Below are 25,406 nucleotides of genomic sequence, written 5' to 3'. Positions count from 1 at the left end.
TTGTGCGGAGCCGGCTCGGTTGCTGAGTACGAGGTGGACGAGAGTACTGCGCTCTAGTCTGAGGGGTCAATTTGCACCGCTGTTCACAAACAGCAGTGACCGTTCTTGGTTTTGTGTGGTTGGGTGGCTAAAAGGCTGATTAAAGCATTAGTGTGTCCCACAGCCTGTTTACACTAAAAGTATAAGTACAGTTACACCATTATATACTACTTTGTGACTGGAGTGCACTACTCAGCGTATACGTCATGAAACAGCTGGCTAGTGTAAGAAATTTGATGTTAGTAATTTACGCATGTTGCACTATTCAAATTACTTTCGCCCATTAGAAAATAACTTCTGTTGACTGTAATTTAGTACGATGTTCATATTAAAAGAACTATCATACACTATCGTTTTGTCTTGCCAAACTTCAGATATTTTGTGCCTTAAAGGGCGTTCCTTTTATGTAAAAATTTGCTGGATGGATGAACACTGAATTGTTTATAATTCTAGTACGTTTGAGTGGACTGACCCTGTCGCTTCTCGTAAACCGAGGAGGTGTTTGTGAACAAGCTGTTGACTTGCTGAGTATGTGCGGAATACGAGTAACTAGCCTAAAATGTTTGCACTGCTGTTGATGGCTGCATTGGCCAAATAGTTACTTTTTACTTGAAGCGTATGGAAGTCATTCAGATTTTTGGTTTGTTAAGTTGGTAAGAGAAAGAGAGCAATAATCTATTGTCTTAATTCACAGACGGTTAAACTAAAGCGTTAAAAGTAAATGCATTTGCGGCTTTTGACGCCAATGGATAATTCTAGTATTTGTAATTGTTTTCCTCTGCAAATTTTCTGTGTTCGTGTATGTGTGTGGTGGTGGTGGTGGTGGGGGCAGATGGTTACGTACATTTATTTCCGTTACTAAGGATCTTAATTACGTGAGGTGACTTCTTGTCTATGCATGGTTTTAATAAATTTATTACAGGTCCCATAAGCTATTCGAAGCAGAAGGGCCGAGGGGCGGACTATAGTTATAAAAAGAAAGGCCAGTAAGTGAACCTAGCCATTTGTAAAACTAATACCAACACAACACTGCAGTATCTGTGTTATTCCGTTTACGGTGCAAAGTTAATTCGGACTTGCTTGCATATCCAAAGGCACATGCACTGCAGCGACTACAGCCGTTATAAAATACACTGAACGTATTCGCAGCTCTAGGATGGAAAGACGTCACTGAAAATTTCTGCCGGGCTCTTTCCAGTCCCGGTTCGGCACAAATTTTAAATGTCGTCATTCCTTTCTACAGCTGATGGTTGTCCAGATTCGCCACGATTGTATCTGTTGTTTAATTCTGTATCTTGAGTGATTTCTCGAGCCAGCCGTTTGTGAAATTGAGTTGTAATTGTTTTAAGGAGCAAAATTATACTTGAGGATTCTTGGAACTCATTGCACACATTGTTTATTGTGGATATTACTTTACTGTTGCCGGCCGGTGTGGTCGAGCGGTTCTAGGTCCTTCAGTCTGGAAACGCGCGATCGCTACGGTCACAGATTCGAATCCTGCCTCGGGCATGGATGTGTTGATGTCCTTAGGCTAGTTAGGTTTAAGTATTTCTAAGTTCTAGGTGACTGATGACCTCAGCTGTTAGGTCCCATAGTGCTATTTTTTGTCTCTTCGACAGTGTCACAAAATTACTCATAAAGTGCTGTAGGGGACTTTGCAAGATAGTCGTTGTGCAACACGAATGCCCTTAGAAACTGCTTCGCTTACTCTGTCAGGTGTCAGTAACGCCACTGGAGGTATTCAGTGTCTCGGTTATCTTTGGTCGTAATGTCCTGGCTCATCAATGTATATCCTGGGTAATGACCACGTCAGCAAACTTAGAGGAATACGCAAGAATACGGGAAGGAAGTGTCTCTCTACCTGCATACCATCCAACATTGGAATACTAAGAGGGGAAATGATTCTTGTTCTATACTCGATACTGGTCGTGTGGGCGTAGTAATGTAAAGTATGTCACAGATTCCTAGGACTTACATCTTAACCGCACATGCGGGATAGCCCTCTTCTTACAAGGAAGGCACCACTGGATCTGTTTCTAGAACATAGTGGTATGCTGCTGCAGATAATCTGTGCAATTATCACTGTGTAAAAATTACCCTGATGCTGGTTTGATCCTTATCTCCTATATTTGCGCCCGCATCTCGTGGTCGTGCGGTAGCGTTCTCGCTTCCCACGCCCGGGTTCCCGGGTTCGATTCCCGGCGGGGTCAGGGATTTTCTCTGCCTCGTGATGGCTGGGTGTTGTGTGCTGTCCTTAGGTTAGTTAGGTTTAAGTAGTTCTAAGTTCTAGGAGACTGATGACCATGGATGTTAAGTCCCATAGTGCTCAGAGCCAAGCCTATATTTGCACGACAACACGAGAAATTCATGTGGTTCCGAAGTTGATAGGAATAAAGCACTGCGTCCCACATGCGTCCAGTAGCATCCCTGGTCGTAAAATTCGCTACTCGCTGCACATTCTGAACTGTGTAATAGGTCCTGTACGTTTACGTCCCATCCTGTTGAAGTGAGTCTCAGAAGGTGTCATCTGTTCCTACATGCCGAAACAAATTAGCTTATTATTGCCTGAGTGGTGGTTTAGCTAAGTACGCTAGTAGAATGAAATTTTCACTCTGCAGCGGAGTGTGCGCTGATATGAAACTTCCTGGCAGATTAAAACTGTGTGCCCGACCGAGACTCGACCTCGGGACCTTTGCCTTTCGCGGGCAAGTGCTCTACCATCTGAGCTACCGAAGCACGACTCACGTATGGTACTCACAGCTTTACTTCTGCCAGTATCTCGTCTCCTACCTTCCAAACTTTCCTTTCTTTCGGGAGTGCTAGTTCTGCAAGGTTCGCAGAAGAGCTTCTGTAAAGTTTGGAAGGTAGGAGACGAGATTCTGGCAGAAGTAAAGCTGTGAGTACCGGATGTGAGTCGTGCTTCGGTAGCTCAGATGGTAGAGCACTTGCCCGCGAAAGGCAAAGGTCCCGAGTTCGAGTCTCGTTCGGGCACACAGTTTTAATCTGTCAGGAAGTTTGAAGTACGCTAGTAGTTTGCTGTAGCATATATGTCACCGAATTTTGTGCAGTGCTTGTACCTAACAACATACTGAAGGACATAAAGGATTTTCTTACAATGCTCTCTGGTATTCGCTGACAGCGATTGCTTAAAAAGATTGTAAATGCCTTGTGTAACTGAGTTAAGGGCGAACTTTCTCAGAGCGAACTCCTTCCCTTTGTGAGAAAGGTTTGTCGTAGCTGTTGATGTTGAATCATAATGCAGTTCAATTTAACAATAGTACACAATGATATGTTACAGCATTTGATCACTCCAATGTAATCCACATTCAATATCTACTCTCAGCTGTATATGTGGTATGTAGTTCGAGTAATTGAAGGTGTAGTTAGAGGAAAGCGTGAGAAAATGTGCATGTACAGGGTGTAACGGGTATAAGTGGAATTATATGTGGTACCTTACTATGTACACACATCAGTGTTTTGGTTGGTTTTTCTGTGTCGAACAGTCTACCTACAAACATGTCGGAAAGTTTTCTGCACGGTCGTAACTACACAACTAAGTGTACCCCTGTCACTGTAGACTACACATTTTGCATCCATGCGTCCATACTTCAACATCTGCCCTTCAGCCCAGGGAAAACAAGCATTAGTGGCTTGTTTTTGCTACATTTACTTGGAGATACTATACAATCAATACCAATAATTATTTGTTTGCAAATGAAGTAAATACTTCAGTAACGTTATTCAGTACACTGTTCTCAGTCACCAATAAAAGTATCTGGACTTATGCACAATACACCCTGTATTTGGTGCAGTTGTCTACAAAAAGCAGTCTTAAATGGCCTGCTGACATTTTAAGAGAATTTAATTGCTTAATTTCCCTGCGTTAAAGAGTAATGTTAAGTCGTCTCGTAACATTTCAAGATAATTTTAATGTTTAATCCTAGGAATTAAAAGAAATGCTATTTACCTAAGAACATAAAAATCTGAAAATCATTTAGGATTTGTCTTGTACATAATTGCACGAAATATATGCACGTTTTCTCACGCTTCTATAACGTCACGTTGGACAACATGAATTAGCAATGGATTCCGTTGATAGCAATTCATGGATGTGGAATACATTAAAATGGGTAAATACTGTAAAATTTCATAACACAGAGATAATGTAAGCTACATCATAATCAAGAATCAATAGGTTTGGGAAACACTGTGTTGTACCCCAAAGTGTAGGAAACATAATTTGCATTCGTTTCATAATACGGTATAAACATGTAAAAGAATATATTCTGCTACCCGGTGCATTTTATGCGGGAGAAGGGTAGTAACTAAAAATGTCTCCGTTAATATGTACAATTTCAAGCAAGCAATTTATTTGGTAACGGTGCTCATCTACGGAAAACGAAATATACGGTACTCATGTTTCACATTGTACATATTGCATCTCCTTTTCCACGATGATAAATATTCTTTTCTACGACGACCTCTACAGCAGTTATCATTCTTCATTGTTACCACTATTATATAGTTTGCTATAAGTGTATCCAAATGTTTCAATGGCGTATTTAATCTTTAAAAAGTAGTAAGCCATTAGACACGTCACCGTAAGCTTCTGGTTTAGTATGAAAGTGAGTAGACAATTTCTACATCTATGCTGATGAGGCAGCAGAAGAAAGTAACTCCATTAGTTTTAGTTGCAAGTATCTGAAGGGTAACGTGAAGTTACTACAATAAATAGAATTACAGAAATGTCATATTAGTAACAAGTGTTAAATACGATATCATAAAAGGATTAAAAATAGGCTGAACTATAGTGCATTAGCTACACCCGTCGGTACTGAGTTAAGATAAAGAATATTTGAGTTTCATATGCCATTGACGACAGTCACCGTACACGCCACTGAATTACTGTGTTTCACTTTTGAGACATCTATTGTTTATGAGGTCTTCGTTTTAGAGCCGCTCAAACACTGCGGCGAAAAATGTGTGTCAGTTGCTGATTGGAACAATGTTTTCATCGCAATTCCCACACACTACAATTTCTCGTTTTTAAGTCCTCCTTAGCTGACAACGGTCGGGTCGGTGAGTTCCATCGATCAGAGGGTTGAGAGGAAAAAAAAGAAAAGTGCCTTCTGGGCGGTAAATGGATTGCCCGGAAGAAGTTGGAGGCGTGCGAGGATGAAGATTCGAATGGCCGGAAGTGAGCAGACGTCCCGCTAGAGACGCTGCACGACTGCAAGAGGGCGACAGGTCGGGAGTGGAAAGTCTTGTAGTCAGCGCTGGGCCCCACAACTTAGACCGATATTGCTTGCTATGACACTGATGCAGCCTCTGAAGATTCTCGTATCTGACGTGTGGCGACCAGAAAGCTGACTACTCTCCCCCTGGCTGTGAAGTGTAAGTAAAGGTCTAATGCGGCTGAGGCAACTACTTGTTATACATTTTGCATATGTTTACAACGGAGAAACTTTCGAGTTTTCAGCTACACGTGGTCTTCGGTGATGGGTTGCCGAGTAGTTGCATTTTTGTCTCTGTTTCCAGTGAATGTGATTCATTACCGTCAGCTTCGTCATATCCATCAAACCACTACTCCTTTGTTATTCTTACCGCTGGTCTTTAATTCATTATCTTTAAGGAAGTTCGGAGTCTGAAACTTGTACACTAATGTCGACAACCAAGAGTTGCAGGTTGTAAACGAGATCAACTAGATAACCCTTAGATGTGGATGTTCTGTGGCTGGCTTTATCTTCGTTGAAGTCGATCAGAAACTCGATTCTTTACGCCATGGTTTGGGGTTATGGCAGAACTTGTACAAACTATTTTTTTTTTAGAAGCTAATATGATTTTCATTTATTCGTCTGTCACTTTAGCCTTGTATGTGCGTGATTTTGAAAGTTATCAGTAATGGTGTGTTATACGATACTTTTAAACTCTATGGTAAGCCATATCACTTTCCGTGATGCTGCTAACTGCTACTGATCCTGTGCTTGTACTATTGTCTCTTATTGGATCTACAGTTTCCATTTACATTTACGCTATAAGACAAAATAAAAAGAGATGCACCACGAGGGAATTATCCGAGTGGGACGGAAATCGGTAAATGTGATGTACATGTACTGACAAACAAATGATTATAGTCTGAGAAAAATTGAATCAAGAAAGAGCTTCGCAAACTGAACAAGTCAGTGGCAATCTGGTCCACCTCTGGTCCTTTGGCAAGCAGTTGTAGGGCTCGGCATTCAGTGACAGAGTTGTTGGGTGTCTTCCTGAGGACCATGCCAACTTCTTTCCAGTCGATGCGTTACATCAAAAATCCAAATCTGGTTGGACGGCCCTGACCATAAAGCTCAAGACATTCTCAGTAGGTGGGAGATCCAGTCACCTTGCTGGAAAAGGTAGGGTTTGACAAGCAGAAAGACCAGCAGTAGAGATTCTCGGCGTGTCTGGTCGGGTATTATCATGCTGAAATGTAAGCCCAGGAAGGCTTGCCATGGAGGGCAACAAAACAGGGCATAGGGTGTCGTCGCCTGTAAGGGTGCTGCTTTGAAAAGTAATAGTACTCTAGACGCCTGATTGAAGGGCGACGTGACGGGCGACCCAGGTTGATATCTCACCAGTGTCCATGCCGTCTTGAGACACGTCTTCGTCCTGGAATCTCATGTTATGGACTAGAATTGTCTTCGATGGTGAATCCCACTGCGAACTGAGTCCTCAAGGTCAGATGATATCTGTCTGGAGACGCCCCAGACAGCAGTGGGCTACCAACGTTACTGTCTCCTGCCTACGGAACGACAACCAGGACTGATGGTCTGGTGTGCCATTCGTTTGACTGCAGGGCCCCATTAGTTGTCATCCGTGTCACTCTTGCAGCGCAGTAGTATGTCGGCGATATTCTACGCCACAGTTTGTTGCCCTTAATAGCAAACCATCCTGTGCTTACATTTCAGGAAAGTAACGGCCGCCCGCACACGGTGTCAATTTCTACTGCCTGTCTTCGTGCTTGCCAAACCCCACAATGTACAGCAAGGTCACCGACCCTCTCCCCAGTTGAGAACTTTTGGAGCATTATGGACAGGACCCTCGAACCAGCTAGGGGTTGCGACGATCTAACACGACAGTTGGACAAAATGTGACATATTCTTCAGGATGACACCCAAACAACTCCACCAATGCAAAGACAAATGACGGCTTGTTTAAGGCCCAGAAGTGGACCAATGTGTTGTATACTTGCACATTTTGTGAAGCTTTTTCTCTTGAAAAGAATCATAAAATTTTTCTTATATTATAATAATTTATCTGGCGGTACATATACATCACATCCGTCGATTGTCGTGCACATGTACATAACATGTAGCACTGAAGCAGCGCCGTTTTCTTTCTTTTTTGCGTAGTGTGTATACGATCTGTATATTTCATCTACTTCCTCTTCCATTTTGGCCAAGCACCTTACGTCAGCAACGTGTGCGTTGTACACATTATTTACCACTTATGAGTAACTTTTTTTTTTCTACCAGCGTGATGTAACGGTTCGAATGCAATAGCGGCGAGCGTTATGGAAATCAGGCAACCTCCTGTCAAGCAGTTTCGTGTCTACTTCACTTTTTTTGGTGGATGTCTTACATAACAGTTCAATATATTTTTAAAAAAGTATGTAATGTTTCCCTCACAAGAAAATTGGGTTAAAAATCACAGTACTTTATTAGGAACGGTATTATTGCAGGGCATGTGCCCTGCCATCGTCCGATATCTTAACTGACCTATCAGCCATCTGCAAGGCAACATGCATTTGAATGTGGACTTCGCACCAATTTTGAAACACGCATTTCTCGAAATAATGAATGAATGACTCACAAAATTAAAGAAGCATAAGTAACAAAGTTCTTATAGCATCGCCTTATGACCAAACGACAGAATTTACGTCACCTACATACAATACCGCAGTGAAAGTTGCATGATGAACAACACTTTCAGTTTCTCAATAGCTTTATTGTCATTAGCTCGCGAACTGATTTTTGCCAACATTTTTCAGCGGTGGTTCTAACCAGTATCACATGCAGTACCGGGTCTCAGGTCTGTACCTCTCTGAGACTTTCCGACGGACGTGTGTTACCTCCGGTGGCTCCACGTGCTCCCAGCCAATAATATAAGTAATGGTTAGTTAATCCAAGCACGAGCACAATTTTTGATCACAGTTGTTTCCGGGAGTCGTGTGATGAATATACGCTGGTCGGAGACGGTAGCAGCAGTCTTCACATTTGGTGCTAACATTTATTCGATGTGGCCTCTAATTAGCAGCGTGTTGCAGTCAGTCCATTCGTGTGGTGTTCCGTGTTGTATGGTTTACTTTCATTAATTACGTGTGGTACACTTGCGTTTTTTTTGCGAAGGGCAGCTGTTATTTAGGCGCAAGGTGCCCTAAAGTTTCTCGTGAACTTAAAGATGGTTACAGGATTGGGTTCTACACGTTCAGGGCAAAGCATTATGCATTCAATTCCGTTATTCTCTGCTACAATTTAGGGCATTCTGTTTTTTTTTTTTTTTTCTAGAATTCGAGCTCGTAAATCTGAGTCTGTGTCATAACTGAAATAACGACTTAGGTTCCACGAGTATGTTGAAAACCAAGTGGCTGATGTCCTATGCATAGTTAAATTGAAGTTGACATACATAATTTGCTCGCGTTTGTTGTTTCTCGTTTTTTAGATTCTCGTATCATTCAATGCCTATATTAGTACATTTGTGGTGCAGATTTCTACTTACGCCGTTTTGTGCTAACATGTTTCAACAACCCCCTTTGTGTCAGGCAATGACTGCAATAGTGCCGATGATGAAATAATTAGGATTTCAAATAGTTTTCCCACTTTAACAGAGATAAAAATATCCATTCTCAGCACGCTAATTTCCTTGTGTGAAGGTAACGTTTTGTCGTCGACTGCTCACTGCAGAATTTCCGTGGCAGGTTTTCCAGAAAATACCTCGCACAGCACAGTGGACTGGTCTGTTAACTATTCCATAATAGTTGTAAATTCAGTCCTTCGGAATCACTTTATTATTCAGATAACGGTCAAAAGGTTTATCACCAATTAGTCATTTCCACAAAGTACAGTATTACAAACAGGAGTGGAGATTCCCACTGCAGATTTTTCTACTATAAATTGGCCTTCATTGTGATTTTTGAACGGTGGCACAAGCTGCTTCTCAGTTTCTGATGTTAAGCTGCAGAGGCTATGCGTGCATTCCATTATTTGCGCAATTTTTGTAAGTGTAAGCCACTGAGCTAATTTCTTAATCTTTTTCAAAGTTAGATTTCGTTACGAAATTGTTCATTGGGTCAATAATTCGTTTACAACAAGGCAGAGTTTTACTACATCATGGTTCAGATATGCTAATTGCTTTGGTTGACACGTCATCTGAAATAATAACCCGGTTGTAAACGAGACACGCAGTAGGTTTTCATGATCTTAATAGATCTGAGTTGTATTTCATTATTTTTAAATGTTTAGTAGTATATTTCCTATGCATATTGGTTGCCTCCTTTTTCTCCGCCCCTGCCATTACGTTTATTAAAGTCTTTAGTTTTCGTGCGAAGATGCTCGTTTTTATTGGTTCATTAGTTTTCAGTAACATAATTTTTCTTTTCTTCTCAATTTCCTTTAGCTTAAGATTTTTATGACCAAAATCATTATTTCTTCAAAGAATATATGGAGGATATTATTATTCACATCGATTAGTTTATTATATTAACATCTAAATTCCTCCATAATTTGTTGTAAGAGTTTTTCCGAAAATACAGTAGCATTTTTATCTGCTCTACGCGATTTACTTTCCGCACTTTGTACAAGCACAAATTATTCTCCTTCTTCTTGGATATGTACTGTAAAATTTTCTTTTTCATCGTAAGTGGTATTGGTAGGTTCGTTGCTATACTTTGCTGCGTAGTTTCATCAATATTGCCTCTTTTTGCTGTGCATTCGTTTCTGCATTCTCCACTTACAGATTTGTTACGGAATTTGTGGGCGCCTTTTCATTCTCAGCATCCAGTGATTCATTGGTATTTCTTCTCGTCGTACCACATTCTCTGTTTCATTTGTCTTATTTTAGGTCCTTCCAGCTGTTGTCTATCAATAGAATTACTTTAGCTTTAATAATTTTAATCTTCATATACGCCACTTTCTGTATAAAGATTTGTGTGTCACGCTGTCTGGTTGTTTACCTTGAACTAGTAGGGGAAACTGGGGAGGTTTGGCCATATGGTAGGTTCGACCCACACTAGTTTCATCATCTTTGGAACACAGAAATGTGATGCCATCCAGGTTAGACCCTAAGTTTTAAGGGTGGTTTGAATCAACAGTAATATTCAATTTACTGTAGTTTTAACGATATTCTGTTTCTTTTCTTCAGGATGCCTTTTATTTAGAAAGCTGGCAAAAAAGCCAGGCAGAAAGTTTCTCCTGAAAGAATGAAAGTAGCAGCTATGCAAGTTATTGAAAGAGGTGAAAGTGTCAGAAAGGCTGCAAAAGATTTCAATTTGGACAGAAAGACATTTGGAAGATATGTTGAGAAAGTAATATCTGGCCAGGAAACGAACTTTCAAGCAAGTCATATGTCTAATCAAATATATACAATGGACCAGGAAGCTGATCAAATGAATTGCTTGATTCAGGCCATGAAGTTAAACTACAGTTTAACATCAATTCAAGTTGGAAAATTTGTTTTTGAATATGCTGCTTACCTTACTTTAGCCAATCGCAATTTTTAGCTATCCAAACAAGTGGAAAGATAATGAAGCAGCAAGTTATGATTGCCTCTCTGGTTTCATGCTACGGAACAAGCAATTATCCCTACAAACTGCACAAGCTACAAGCCTTGGTAGAGGAACAGCTTTTAACACAACAGTTAAGGATTTTTTTGACAAACATGCCTTGGTCCTGAAAACATTTTTAATGAAGATGAGACTGGAGTCAGCACAGTCCAACGATTAGGGACGGTAATTGCCAGTAAGGAAAAGAAACAAGTTTCAAAGGTCACATCGTCAGAAAGAGGAACATTAGTGACAATTTGTTGTGCTGTTAGTGCTATTGGTACAGCCTTGCCACACTTATTTGTGTTCCCTAGAAAGAGAGTGAATGATATCATGAAAGTTGGTGCTCCTCCAGGATCAGAGTTCTGCTGCCATTACAGTGGATGGATGACTGGTGAGAATTTTGAGATACTTTTGTTGCATTTCATCAGATTCTCTTAAACATCCATTGATCACCCAACATAAATTATACTTGATAATGATGACTCACACACCCCTCCAAAAGGTCTAATGATTGCCAAGGATAATGAAATAACACTACTGACTCTGCCACCTCATACTAGCAATAGACTGGAGCCATTAGAAATGGCCGTATTCCATCCTTTTAAAACCTAAGATAAAGCAGCTGACTATATGCGCACTCGTCCTGGGGAGACAATATCTATATACACGGTTCCTAGCTTGGATAGAATAGCGTTTCCTCGTGCATGTAACCCAGTTATTATCCAAAAAGGTTTTGCCTGCACTGGTACTTGGCCATTTAACACCAACATTTTTGCAGAGGATGACTTTTTAGGGTCATATATTTCAGACAGACCGTACGTGACTGGAGAAACTCCTTCTATAGAAGAGGTAGCAGTGCCATCCACTTCTAAGGAGGTTCATGAAAATGCATCGGCCGGCCGAAGTGGCCGCGCGGTTCTGGCGCTGCAGTCTGGAGCCGCGAGACCGCTACGGTCGCAGGTTCGAATCCTGCCTCGGGCATGGATGTGTGTGATGTCCTTAGGTTAGTTAGGTTTAGCTAGTTCTAAGTTCTAGGGGACTAATGACCTCAGCAGTTAAGTCCCATAGTGCTCAGAGCCATTTGAACCATTTTTTTTTTTTTTTGAAAATGCATCAGTTCCAACAGTGGATCACCTGACAGCAGCCAGTTCTATGGAGGATCATCCAGTTGCATCCAATTCTACAGAGGACATTGTAGTATCATCCACTTCTGCGGACAGTAATATAGTTAACGTGTTTGGGTGATCAAGCAGTAGAGTCTGCATCTAACTCTTTTTTTGAAACTTCCGGGAAAACTAGCCAGAGTGCTAAAAGAATATCTTTTCATACCATTAAGAACACAGTTCGCCTATCTCCAGAGGAGGTCACACCATTTCCTAAAGCAGGTCCAAGAAAGAACAATAAAGGTGGTAGGAAAAGATGTATTAGTAGAACTTTGACTGACATACCCATCAAAAGAGCCATTGAAGAGGAGCATGCTAAATGTCTAAGGAAAAGAAGTAAGAAGATTGTTGCAAAAACAGTGAAACGAACTCTCGTAAAATCTGAAGATGAGGATGATTTTGAAGAGTTTCCAGACTTCAGTGATCTGCCACAACAAGAGCCCATACAAGATGGAGATTATGTTCTTGTGAAATTTGATGTGAGTAAGAGTGAGGGATGCTTTTATGCTGGTAAAATATTAACATTTGTAAACATTGATGAAGCGAAAGTGCAGTTTTTGAGAAGAGTTACACACAAATCAAAGTATTTTCATTTTCCTAATATTGATGACACTAGTGCTGTTATGTTAAGAGATGCTAAAAACTACCCAGCCCAGTTGTAACTTGGGGGAACACAATGTCTTGCCTCTAAGATAATGTTTCCTGTGAAATTTTCAACACTTGATGTACGTTAGAACAATACACCTTCTATGTTTCGTATGTGCAGCTTGACATAATTATAACACTGTATTTCAGTTATTATTTATTTATTTGTGTCTACATAATTTATTTTATCATTTCTGCCTCATTGGGTCAAACCTCCCTCACCACGGGTCAAACCTCCCATAGACAGGGTCGTTTGACCCATATGTTAGCATTTAATAAAAATTTATCTATAGTTGCTTGTGTAGGATGGAGAACATTTTTATGGAACAGGTAGATACTGTAAATATTCAGGAATTGTAATCCATTAGTAGACAAAAATCAACGAAAAACAAACAGACTTACAACATGGTTTACAAAAAGTGGGTCAAACCTCCCCACTTTCCCTACTTAGCTTTCAGTGTTTTAGCAATGCTGTGTTAAGCATGTCGACGTTAGATTGTTGTCGTTTTGGAATATGGCAGAATTCCGTTATTCTGCGTTCTTAAAGTTGTTCTTTTATGCGCGGCATTACTGATACTTATTGGTCTTCGCGTCGGTATAAAATCTTTGAACACTTTCTTGTTTCTAAAGTCGTGACTTGTCTCGTCTTATGAAAGACGCTTTGCGCCTATAATAAAGAACAGTTTCTTATAAGCACCTTGGTGTAAGGAAATTCGAAAATGAATTTTTCTACCTTGAGTCCTGTGCTGGCTAGATAATTACGACATTTTAAAGATTGTCTCACTGAAATTGTTTTTACGCACACTGCTGCCAGCCGCAAATATAGGAAGTTATAATTTACTCTTATTTATGACTAGTTAAACAGTCACCAATATGACGTAATTGTTATTGTACAGTGTGTCTGTTATATTCAGGCTTATTGCTTTGTGTTTCAGATTATGAGTATTACAGACCTGTGTTAGCCGATCTGGGGTCCCACAAAGAGGCTGTTCTTTTTGTTGTACTTCCTCATTATCGTCATCATCGTCATCGTCCTCAAGGATTAGCCCTTTCAAAATGTTTTGCTTCGGTATTGTTCATGCCATTTCTTTAATGGACGTCTCATATTACTCTTGGTGGTTGGGTTATATTGTATTGCCCCTTTAGTAATGCATCATCAGGCATACGTACGACGTGGTCTGTACATTAGACATACGTAGAAAAGGTCTTTTACAGTCCAATCGGTTTTTCTAAATTATATTTGTGACAGACTCAACATTTCGTTCCTGTCTAATATCGGCATTTCTTTTTTGGTCCAACAATGAATATCCCGCTACAAAGGGGAAAAACTTCATCTCTGATGATTAGATTCGTCGTAACTCATCACATGTTAGTGTCCAGCATTCGCAGCCATACAGCAGCAAAGGTAACGCTATTACTCTGTAGAGTTTAATTAATGTCTCTCCCCTTACTTTAAGTCCTAATGTACATCTTTTTAGTTCTGCAGATATCTGAATCTGGCCAGTTCTAGCTATACTTCATCTGAGTTGCGAAATTTAGAGTAGCACGCTAAATATTTATTTGTCCTCTGCAACAGTTTTGGCTGTTATGGATTCCATTCCTTGATATCCCACCATTTTTGTTCTTTCTGTAAATATTCTGATTCCATATTTAGCGGCAATTTGACTGAATTTGTATAGTGAGGTTTGCACCTTTTCTTCGAATTCTCCTATTATAATCTGAACAGCAGCGTCATAAAATTAAAATGACCATTTCTTAATGTTTCGTTTAATGAAATCAAACATTTACCAGTGATCTCGTCAGTGTAAGCATTAAAAAGGATAGGAGACAATGGACAGCCTGGTCTGGCTCCTTGATTAATCTCGGCAGATTCTGATCCATTCCTCACAGTACGGATAGTTATTTTGTTATTACCGTAATCATATGAGCTGGAAACTTCAATTCCTTAAGTGATTCCCCTAGTATTTTCCGCTTTACTTTGTCAAACGCCTTTTCATACGTGATAAAAACGTAAGCTGACAACTTAAGTTCCGTTCTTTTCTTCGTTTCTTCCGCGAAACTGGAACGACAATCTGAACATCATCTACCTTTTCTAAAACCATGTTGTACCTCTAACATATGTGTTTCCGCTACTAATCTCTTATTTATGATTTTAAGAGATGGTTTGTAACACGAATTTAGTAGAGTTATTTCTCGATAATTTGTGCTTGTGATTTTTTAATTTATCAGATGCATAATTCATCAGCTCCATGTTTATATTACTAGTGCCAGGAGACTTCCTGTTTTTCTCTTTTGCTTTTTTATTAATATTTTGTAGCTCTTTCTTTGTTATCAGACCTACAGATTAGCTCGTATTTATGTTTATTTCTGATTCTTCTTCATTATCAGGCCATAGACAATAGAAGTATTTCCACCACTTTTATTCATATGTTACGTTCAATACTAAAGTATCTCGTTTTTGTTTATTCAAGTGTTTCATAATCTTCTATACTTTGTTTTGTCTTCTATGAATATCATTCTATTTCACTCACATATCGGTACCAACTATCTTGTCTAATTTCTCTGCTTCTTTCTTTACTATAGCAGATTCACTTTTATAATGGTTTCTGTCATTCATATTAGATAATGACAAAGGTTTTACATAGTCTTCTTTTTGTCTTATATTAACTTGCTGATACGATGAGTCAGTCATATCGCTAATCCCCTTTTAGAATACTCTTTTCCCTCATTCCCTTTGATTCAGCGCATTCGTACGTTAAATTTCTTTAATAATATTCTATGCTTTATTTATGTCGCTGGTTATTGGTTTCGGTTGACATTTCTCATTTAGTCTCTCTAGGTATAAAAGTTTGATTCCATATTCTTGCAGTAGGTGCACCTTGTTAAGTTCTGCATTGCGGTTCCTTCCATATATTTAAAAATGTTATGTCACTTCGATCCAAAAAGTTAGCTCATGATTCGTCCAAAGTTCTGTAAAATTCTGTGTCTTTTATTCTTACCCGTGCCTTTTGGTTGCAGGAACCTAGTCTTTTACTGAAGGTGTACCTCGAGCTACATACATTTATGGACGTGACGATGTTAAAAAGAAGTTTCTTATTCGAAAATTCATTGTTTTGTGGCAAACAAATTGTTAATAAATTCATTGTTCGCCTTAGACTGTGTGTATTGGGCACCAGATTCTACAATGATCAGCTTACAGACTCCTTTTATATTGCCACGTACTGTCCTAAGGATGATGGGTTGCAGAGCACAATTTTTGGACAAATTGTGAAGGGCAGCTGACAGATACGTCAGGATGGGGGAAAGAAAGCATCGCGACGAACGGTCCGGACCGTAGATGGAGCACAGTGTATAGGATATCGATGGGGAGGTATGGATGAGCAGCTCACGCCTTGAAATGGGTTCTTGATTTGGGCAGAGGTGCGGATGACATGATTTTGGCTAATGCCGTTTAACAACAATTATGAAGAAATGTAGAGCTGATCTGTTTCTGCAGCATGTGGACGGCAGGTAGTGGGCGATGACCCTCGCAGGAAAGCGCATTGCCACAGAAGCGCTGCCACTGGCATTCATCAAGGGTGACGGTGTACAATTTTCGAACAAAATTATGAAGGGCAGCTGACGGCTAAGTCAGGATGGGGAAAAGCACCGCGACGAACGGTGGCCAGAGACATGCAGACACACCCGGTTGGACTGTACAGGATTTGAACACCGACCTGAGTCCGCTGGTACTCACTTCATGTGTTGGACGACGAGGTGGCTGTGAGTCCTTTTCTGCTAGCAGCCCAGTCGGTCAGTCGGTGATCAGGTAGCAGTATTCTAAGTGATTGAGTCATTGCATGGGAAGGGCTCGATGCAAAAGTGGCCCAAAAATGAAGGACTGCGGCGTTGAGAGGTCACCACTGGCTGATCCGCGACTGCCTCCTGGGTACGACTCGTGACTGTGGTGGAGTTTGGTGAGGCCCACCACGAATTAATCTCCTGTGCCAACCTGTTCATCTCACAATAGCAGTTGTGACATACGTCCTCAGTTATCTGCTGAATGTATTTCAGTCTCACTCGTCGTTTAGTGTTACCCTCTACAGTTCCATATAATACCATGGAAGATATTCCCTGATATCTAACAGATGTCCTGCCATCCTGTCTTTTCATCTTGTCAGTGTTATCCCTATAGTCACCTCCTCGCACAGTCTCTGGAGAACCTCGGCATTCCTTACCTTATCAGTCCACCTATTTTTCAACATTCGTCTGTAGCACCACTTCTCAAATGCTACGATTCTCTTCTAGTTTTCCCACTCTCCGTGTTTCACTACCATACAATGCTGTGCTCTAAACGTACATTCTCAGAAATTTCTTCATGAAGTTAAGGCCTTTGTTTGACGCTAGCAGACTTCTCATGGCCGACAATGCCATTTTTTCCCACGTTAGTCTGCTTTTTATATCCTCCTTGTTCTGCCCGTCATGGGGTATTTTGCTTCCTAGGTAGCAGAATTCCTTAACTTAATCTACTTCGTGACCATCGAACCTGATATTAAGTTTATCGCTGTTCTCAATTCTGCTACTTCTCATTACTTTCGTCTTCTTTCGATTTACTCTCAACACAATTAGTGTACTTATTAGACTGTCCATTCCATTCAGAAGATCATGTAAACCATCTTAACTTTCACTCAGGACAGTAACGGCATCACGGAATTGTATCATTGATGTCCTTTCACTTTGATTTCCCCCCCCCCCCCCCCCCCAATGAACAATGGACCTTGCCGTTGGTGGGGAGGCTTGCGTGACTCAGTGATACAGATGGCCGTACCGTAGGTGCAACCACAACGGAGGGGTATCTGTTGAGAGGCAAGACAAACGTGTGGTTCCTGAAGAGGGGCAGCAGCCTTTTCAGTATTTGCAAAGGCAACAGTGTGGATGATTGACTGATTTGGCCTTGTAACACTAACCAAAACGGCCTTGCTGTGCTGGTACTGCGAACGGCTAAAAGCTAGGGGAAACTACAGCCGTAATTTTTCCCGAGGGCATGAAGCTTTACTGTATGGTAAAATGATTATGGCGTCCTCTTGGGTAAAATATTCCGGAGGTAAAGTAGTCCCCCATTCGGATCTCCGGGCGGGGACTACTCAAGAGGATGTCGTTATCAGGACAAAGAAAACTGGCGTTCTACGGATCGGAGTGTGGAATGTCAGATCCCTTAATCGGGCTGGTAGGTTAGAAAACTTAAAAATGGAAATGGATAGGTTAAAGTTAGATATAGTGGGAATTAGTGAAGTTTGGTGGCAGGAGGAACAAGACCTTGGGTCAGGTGAATACAGGGTTATAAATACAAAATCAAATAGGGGTAATGCAGGAGTAGGTTTAATAATGAATAGGAAAATAGGAATGCGGGTAAGCTACTACAAACAGCATAGTGAACGCACTATTGTGGCCAAGATAGACACGAAGCCCACGCCTACTACAGTAGTACAAGTTTATCTGCCAACTAGCGCTGCAGATGGCGAAGAAATAGAAGAAATGTATGATGAAATAAAAGAAATTATTCAGATAGTGAAGGGTGACGACAATTTAATAGTCATGGGTGACTGGAATTCGGTAGCAGGAAAAGGGAGAGAAGGAAACGTCGTAGGTGAATATGAATTGGGGCTAAGAAATGAAAGAGGATGCCGCCTTGTAGAATTTTGCACAGAGCACAACTTAATCATAGAATCATACATGGAAGAAGCCTGGAGATACCGACAGGTTTCAGATAGATTATATAATGGTAAGCCAGAGATTTATGAACCAGGTCTTAAATTGTAAGACATTACCAGGGACAGATGTGGACTCTGACCACAATCTATTGGTTATGAGCTGTACATTAAAACTGAAGAAACTGCAAAAAGGCGGGAATTTAAGGAGATGGGACCTGGATAAACTGACTAAACCAGAGGTTGTACAGAGTTTCAGGGAGAGCATAAGGGAACAACTGAGAGGAATGGGGGAAAGAAATACAGTAGAAGAAAATGGGTAGCTTTGAGGGATGAAGTAGTGAAGGCAGCAGAGGATCAAGTAGGCAAAAAGACGAGGGCTAGTAGAAATCCTTGGGTAACAGAAGATATATTGAATTTAATTGATGAAAGGAGAAAATATAAAAATACAGTAAATGAAGCAGGCAAAAAAGAATACAAACGTCTCAAAAATGAGATCGACAGGAAGCGCAAAATGGTTAAGCAGGTATGGCTAGAGGAAATATTTAAGGATTTAGAGGCTTATCTCACTAGGGGTAAGATGGATACTGCCTACAGAAAAATTAAAGAGACCTTTGGAGAAAAGAGGACCAATGTCATGAACATCAAGAGCTCAGATGGAAACCCAGTTCTAAGCAAAAAGGGAAAGCAGAAAGGTGGAAGGGGAGTGTATAGAGGGTCTACACAAGGGCGATGTACTTGAGGACAATATAATGGAAATGGAAGAGGATGTAGATGGAGATGAAATGGGAGATATGATTCTGCTTGAAGAGTTTAACAGAGCACTGAAAGACCTGAGTCGAAACAAGGCCCCGGGAGTAGATAACATTTCATTAGAACTACTGACAGCCTTGGGAGAGCCAGTCCTGACAAAACTATCCCATCTGGTGAGCAAGATGTATGAAACAGGCGAAATACCCTCAGACTTCAAGTAGAATATAATAATTCCAATCCCAAAGAAAGCAGGTTCGACGGATGTAAAAATTACCGAGCTATCAGTTTAATAAGTCACAGCTGCATAATACTGACGCGAATTCTTTACAGACGAATGGAAAACTAGTAGAAGCCGACCTCAGGGAAGATTAGTGTGGATTCCACAGAAATGATGGAACACGTGAGGCAATACTGACCCTACGACTTATCTTAGAAGAAAGATTAAGGAAAGGCAAACCTACGTTTCTAGCATTTGTAGACTTAGAGAAAGCTTTTGACAATGGTGACTGCAATAGTCTCTTTCAAATTCTGAAGGTGGCAGGGGTAAAATACAGAGAGCGAAAGGCTATTTACAATTTTACAAAAAAAATGGTTCAAATGGTCCAGAGCACTATGGGACTTAACATCTGTGGTCATCAGTCCCCTAGAACTTAGAACTACTTAAACCTAACTAACCTAAGGACATCACACATATCCATGCCCGAGGCAGGATTCGAACCTGCGACCGTAGCAGTCGCGCGGTTCCGGACTGCGCGCCTAGAACCGCTAGACCACCGCCGCCGGCTACAATTTTACAGAAACCAGATGGCAGTTATAGGAGTCGAGGGACATGAAAGGGAAGCAGTGGTTGGGAAGGGAGTGAGACTGGTTTGTAGCTTCTCCCAGATGCTATTCAATCTGTATATTGAGCAAGCAGCAAAGAAAACAAAAGAAAAATTTTGAGTAGGAATAAAAATCCACGGAGAGGAAATAAAAACTTTGCGTTCGCGGATGACATTGTAATTCTGTCAGAGACATCAAAGGACCTGGAAGAGCAGCTGAACGGGATGGATAGTATCTTGAAAGGAGGATTTAAGATGAACATCAACAAAAGCACAACGAGGATAATGGAATGTAAAATGAAGTCGGCTGATGCTGAGGGAATTAGATTACGAAATGAGACACTTAAAGTAGTAAAGTAGTTTTGCTATTTGGGGAGCAAAGTAACTGATGATGGTCGAAGTAGAGAAGATATAAAATGTAGACTGGCAATGGCAAGCAAAGCGTTTTTGAAGAAGAGCTTTAAGTGTCAGGAAGTCATTTCTGAAAGTATTTGTATGGAGTGTAGCCATGTATGGAAGTGAAACATGGATGATAAATACTTTGGACAAGAAGAGAATAGTAGCTTTTGAAATGTGGTGCTACAGAAGAATGCTGAAGATTAAATGGGTAGATCACATAACAAATGAGGAAGATTGAATAGGATTGGGGAGATGAGAAGTTTGTGGCACAACTTGACTAGAAGAAGGGATCGGTTGGTAGGACATGTTCTGAGGCATCAAGGGATCACCAATTTAGTATTGGAGGGCAGCGTGGAGGGTAAAAATCGTAGAGGGAGACCAAGAGATGAATACACTAAGCAGATTCAGAAGGATGTAGGTTGCGGTAGGTACTGGGAGATGAAGCTTGCACAGGATAGAGTAGCATGGAGAGCTGCATCAAACCAGTCTCATGATTGAAGACAACAACAACAACACTTTGATTTTAATTCCGCTCTGGTACTTTTCTTTTATTGCCACTTCTTCTGCGATGTACAGATTGAGCAGTATGGGGGAAAGACTAAACCCTCGTCTTACACCCTTTTTAATCCGAGCCCTTCGTTCTTAGTCGTCCACGCTTATTATTCCCTTTTGGCTGTTGTACATATTGTACATTACCCTGCTGCTCACCCCTATTTTCCTCAGAATTTCGAACAGCTTGCTCCATTTTACATTGTCGAATGCTTTTTCCGAGTCGACGAATCCTATGAACGTGTCTTGAATTTTCTATAGACTTGCTTCCATTATCAATCGCAACGTCAGAATTGCCAAACTGATCATCATCTAGCACATCCTCAATTTTCTTTTCCATTCTTCTGTATATTATTCTTGTAAGCAACTATGATGCACGAGTTGTTAAGCTAATTGTGCGATAACTCTTGCTGTCTTCGGAATTGTGTGGATGATATTTTTCTGAAATTCTGATGGTATGTCGCGAGACTCAAACATTCTACACACCAACGTGAATATCAATTTTGTTGCCACTTCCCCCAGTGATATTAGAAATTCCAGTAGAATGTAACCTATCCCTTCTGCCTTATTTGATGTCAAGTCATCCAAAGTTCTCATAAATTCTGATTCTAATACTGGAGTTCCTGTCTCATCCAAATCGACTCCTGCTTCTTCTTCTATCTCATCAGACAAATGTTCTCCCTCTTACAAGCCTTCAGGGTACTCTTTCCTCCTATCTGCTCTCTCCTCTGCATTTAAAAGTGAAATTTTCGTTGGACTCTAAATGTTACCAACGTTGCTTTTAATTTCACTGAAGGTTGTTACGATTTCCTATATGCTGAGTGGATCTTTACGATAATCATTTCCTTTTGGATTTCTTCGCATTTTTCATGCTGCCATTTCGTCTTAGCTTCTCTGCACTTCCTATTTGTTACATTCATCAGAGACTTGTGTTTGTGTACTCCTGAACTTTCCTGAACGTTTTTGTACTTCCTTCCTTCATCGATCAGCTGAGGTATTTCTTCTGTTACCCGTGGTTTCTTCGCAATTACCTTTTTTGTACCCGTGTTTTTCTTTCCATGTTCTGTGATTTCCCATTTTAGAGATGTCCATTCGTCGTAAACTGTACCGCCTACTGAGCTATTCCAAATAGGGGTATCTACAGCCTCAGAGAACTTCTTTAGTACTTCCGAATACCACTTCTTTGTGTATTAATTTATCCTGACTAATCTCTAGAACTTCAGGTTACCCTTCATCATTATCACATTGAGACCTGAGTCTATATATTGCTTCTGGGTACGCCTTACAATCCAGTATCTGATTTCGGAATCTCTGTCTGACCATGAGGAACCTTATTGAAACTTTCCCATATCACTCGGCCTTTTCAAGTACGCCTCCTCGTCTTGTGATTTTTGCAATAAAATACATTCTCAGGGATGTTTCTACTTTCACAAGGCAGTGCAACGTTTGTGACTCTGAAAATACAAACATACTTGAGAAAATATTTCATTGTAAGAAAAGTGTTAATACAATTATTAATACACGCCCATGTCTACAATGTGGTCCATTGATAGTGAGTGGGCCAAATATCTCACTAAATGAGCATCAAACGAAAAAACTACAAAGGACGAAACTCGTCTAGCTTGAAGGGGGAAACCAGATAGTGCTATGGTTGGCCCGCTAGATGGCGCTGCTATAGGGCAAACGGATATCAACTGCGTTTTTTAAAATAAGAACCCCCATTTTTATTACATATTCGTGTAGTACCTAAAGAAATATGAATGTTTTATTTGGACCACATTTTTTGCTTTGTGATAGATGGCGCTGAAATAGTCACAAAAGTATCAGTACGTGGTATCACGTAACATTCAGCCAGTGCGGACGGTATTTGCTTCGTGATACATTACCCATGTTAAAATGGACCGTTTACAAATTGCGGAAAAGGTCGATATCGTGTTGGTGTATGGCTATTGTGATCAAAATGCCCAACGGGCGTGTGCTATGTTTGCTGCTCGGTATCCTGGACGACATCATCCAAGTGCCCGGACCGTTCGCCGAATAGTTACGTCATTTCAGGAAACAGGAAGTCTTCAACCAGATGTGAAACGTCAACCACGAGCAGCAACAAATGATGATGCTCAAGTAGGTGTTTTAGCTGCTGTCGCGGCTAATCCGCACATCAGTAGCAGACAAATTGCGCCAGAATCTTATCGATATCAATCTAAATGGTGCAATGTATGCTGATTTCCTGCGTAATGTTCTACCGATGTTACTGCAAGATGTTTCACTGCATGACAGAATGGCGATGTACTTCCAATATGATGGGTGTCCGGCACATAGCTCGCGTGCGGTTGAAGCGGTATTGAATAGCATATTTCATGACAGGTGGATTGGTCATCGAAGCACCACACGTTCACCGGATCTGACGTCCCCGGATTTCTTTCTGTGGGGAAAGTTGAAGGATATTTGCAATCGTGATCCACCGACAATGCCTGACAACTTGCGTCAGCACATTGACATTGCATGTGCGATCATTACGGAAGGCGAACTACTCGCTGTTGAGAGGAATGTCGTTACACATATTGCCAAATGCATTGAGGTTGACGGGCATCATTTTGAGCATTTATTACATTAATGTGGTATTTACAGGAAAACACAGTGTAACAGCATGCGTTCTCACAAATGATAAGTTCACAAAGTTACATGTATCACACTGGAACAACCGAAATAAAATGTTCAGACTTACCTACCTTTTGTATTTTAATTTAAAAAACCTACCTGTTACCAACGGTTCGTCTAAAATTGTGAGCCATATTTTTGTGACTATTACAGCGCCATATATCACAAAGCGAAAAAGTGGTCCCACTAAAACATTCATATATCCTTACGTACTACACGAATATGTAATAAGAAATCGGGGTTCCTATCTAAAAATACGCAGTTGACAACCGTTTGACCTATGGCAGCGCCATCTAAATGTGTGTGTGAAATCTTATGGGACTTAACTGCTAAGGTCATCAGTCCCTAAGCTTACACACCCGAACCATATTCCTGACATTCGACAATGTGCAATTGCCATCACGAATTATAGCGGGTTATGAAATCATTTCTGTTCGGCCGTATGTACCCAGACCTACAAGCTGTTACCAATGTCAACGGTTTAACCATACACGGCAGTCTTGTTCAAGTGCGGCTAAATGCGTTACCTGTGGCAGGGACGCCCATGAGGGTGTCTGTCCAACTCCGTCCCCTCGTTGCATCAATTGTATGGGGGACTCTGCTACCTCCTCTCGCGACTGCTCCGTCTACAAAGATGAGAAAAGTATACAGGAAATTCGAGTGAAAGAGAAGGTGTCGACCTCGGCTGCTCGCAAGTTGTTCAATAGCAGAGAGCCCACTGTGCTTCCGGCAGGAAAATACAGTACCGTTCTTGTCTCTCCTCAGCCTACCAGGAAGGTAGCTACACAGACATGCGATCAAACATTTAGCGATTCGGTCGTCAGACCGGCCAGTGCTAAGATCGCCCGATCAACGTCCCCTCTTCCTCCCACTTACCCTAAGGCTCAAACATCATCATCTGCTACTGCTAAGACGAGGACCTCTAAATCAGATGCTCGGACCTTCAGAAAAGTACCAACACGAGAAGGTTTCTTGCGTACACAAACTTCTCAGCCATCAACTGTTTTTTCGACAAAACGTAATTCTTCAAAGGAGGCTCGTAGAAAAAAGAGTTCTCCATCTCCGCCGAGGTGCGTTTCCTCTCCTGCACCACCCGGCGGTTGCCGTCCCCGGCCATCTTCAGTTTCGCCAGGGGGAAATATAAGGAGATAGGACCTGGATAAACTGACTAAACCAGAGGTTGTACAGAGTTTCAGGGAGAGCGTAGGTGAACAATTGACAGGAATGGGGGAAAGAAATACAGTAGAAGAAAATGGGTAGCTTTGAGGGATGAAATAGTGAAGGCAGTAGAAGATCAAGTAGGTAAAAAGACGAGGGCTAGTAGAAATCCTTGGGTAACAGAAGAAATATTGAATTTAATCGATGAAAGGAGAAAATATAAAAATGCAGTAAATGAAGCAGGCAAAAAATGAATACAAACGTCTCAAAAATGAAATCGACAGGAAGTGCAAACTGGATAAACAGGGATGGATAGAGGACAAATGTAAGGATGTAGAGGCTCATCTCACTTGGGGTAAGATAGATACAGTCTACAGGAAAATTAGTGAGACCTTTGGAGAAAAGAGAACTACTTGTATGAATATCAAAAGCTCAGACGGAAACCCAGTTCTAAGCAAAAAGGGAAAGCAGAAAGGTGGAAGGAGTATATAGATGGTCTATACAAGGGCGATGTACTTGAGGATAATATTATGGAAATGGAAGGGGATGTAGATGAAGATGAAATGGGAGATATGATACTGCGTGAAGAGATTGACAGAGCATTGAAAGACCTGAGTCGAAACAAGGCCCCCGGGCGTAGACAACACTCCATTAGAAATACTGACAGCCTTCGGAGAGCCAGTCCTGGCAAAACCCTCCCATCTGGTGAGCAAGATGTATGAGACAGGCGAAATAC

Source organism: Schistocerca nitens, chromosome 6 (assembly GCF_023898315.1).
Source record: "Schistocerca nitens isolate TAMUIC-IGC-003100 chromosome 6, iqSchNite1.1, whole genome shotgun sequence".
In the NCBI taxonomy this organism is placed as follows: Eukaryota; Metazoa; Arthropoda; class Insecta; order Orthoptera; family Acrididae; genus Schistocerca; species Schistocerca nitens.
The sequence above is the reverse complement of the archived record's forward strand: the minus strand, read 5'-3'. Positions refer to the sequence as shown.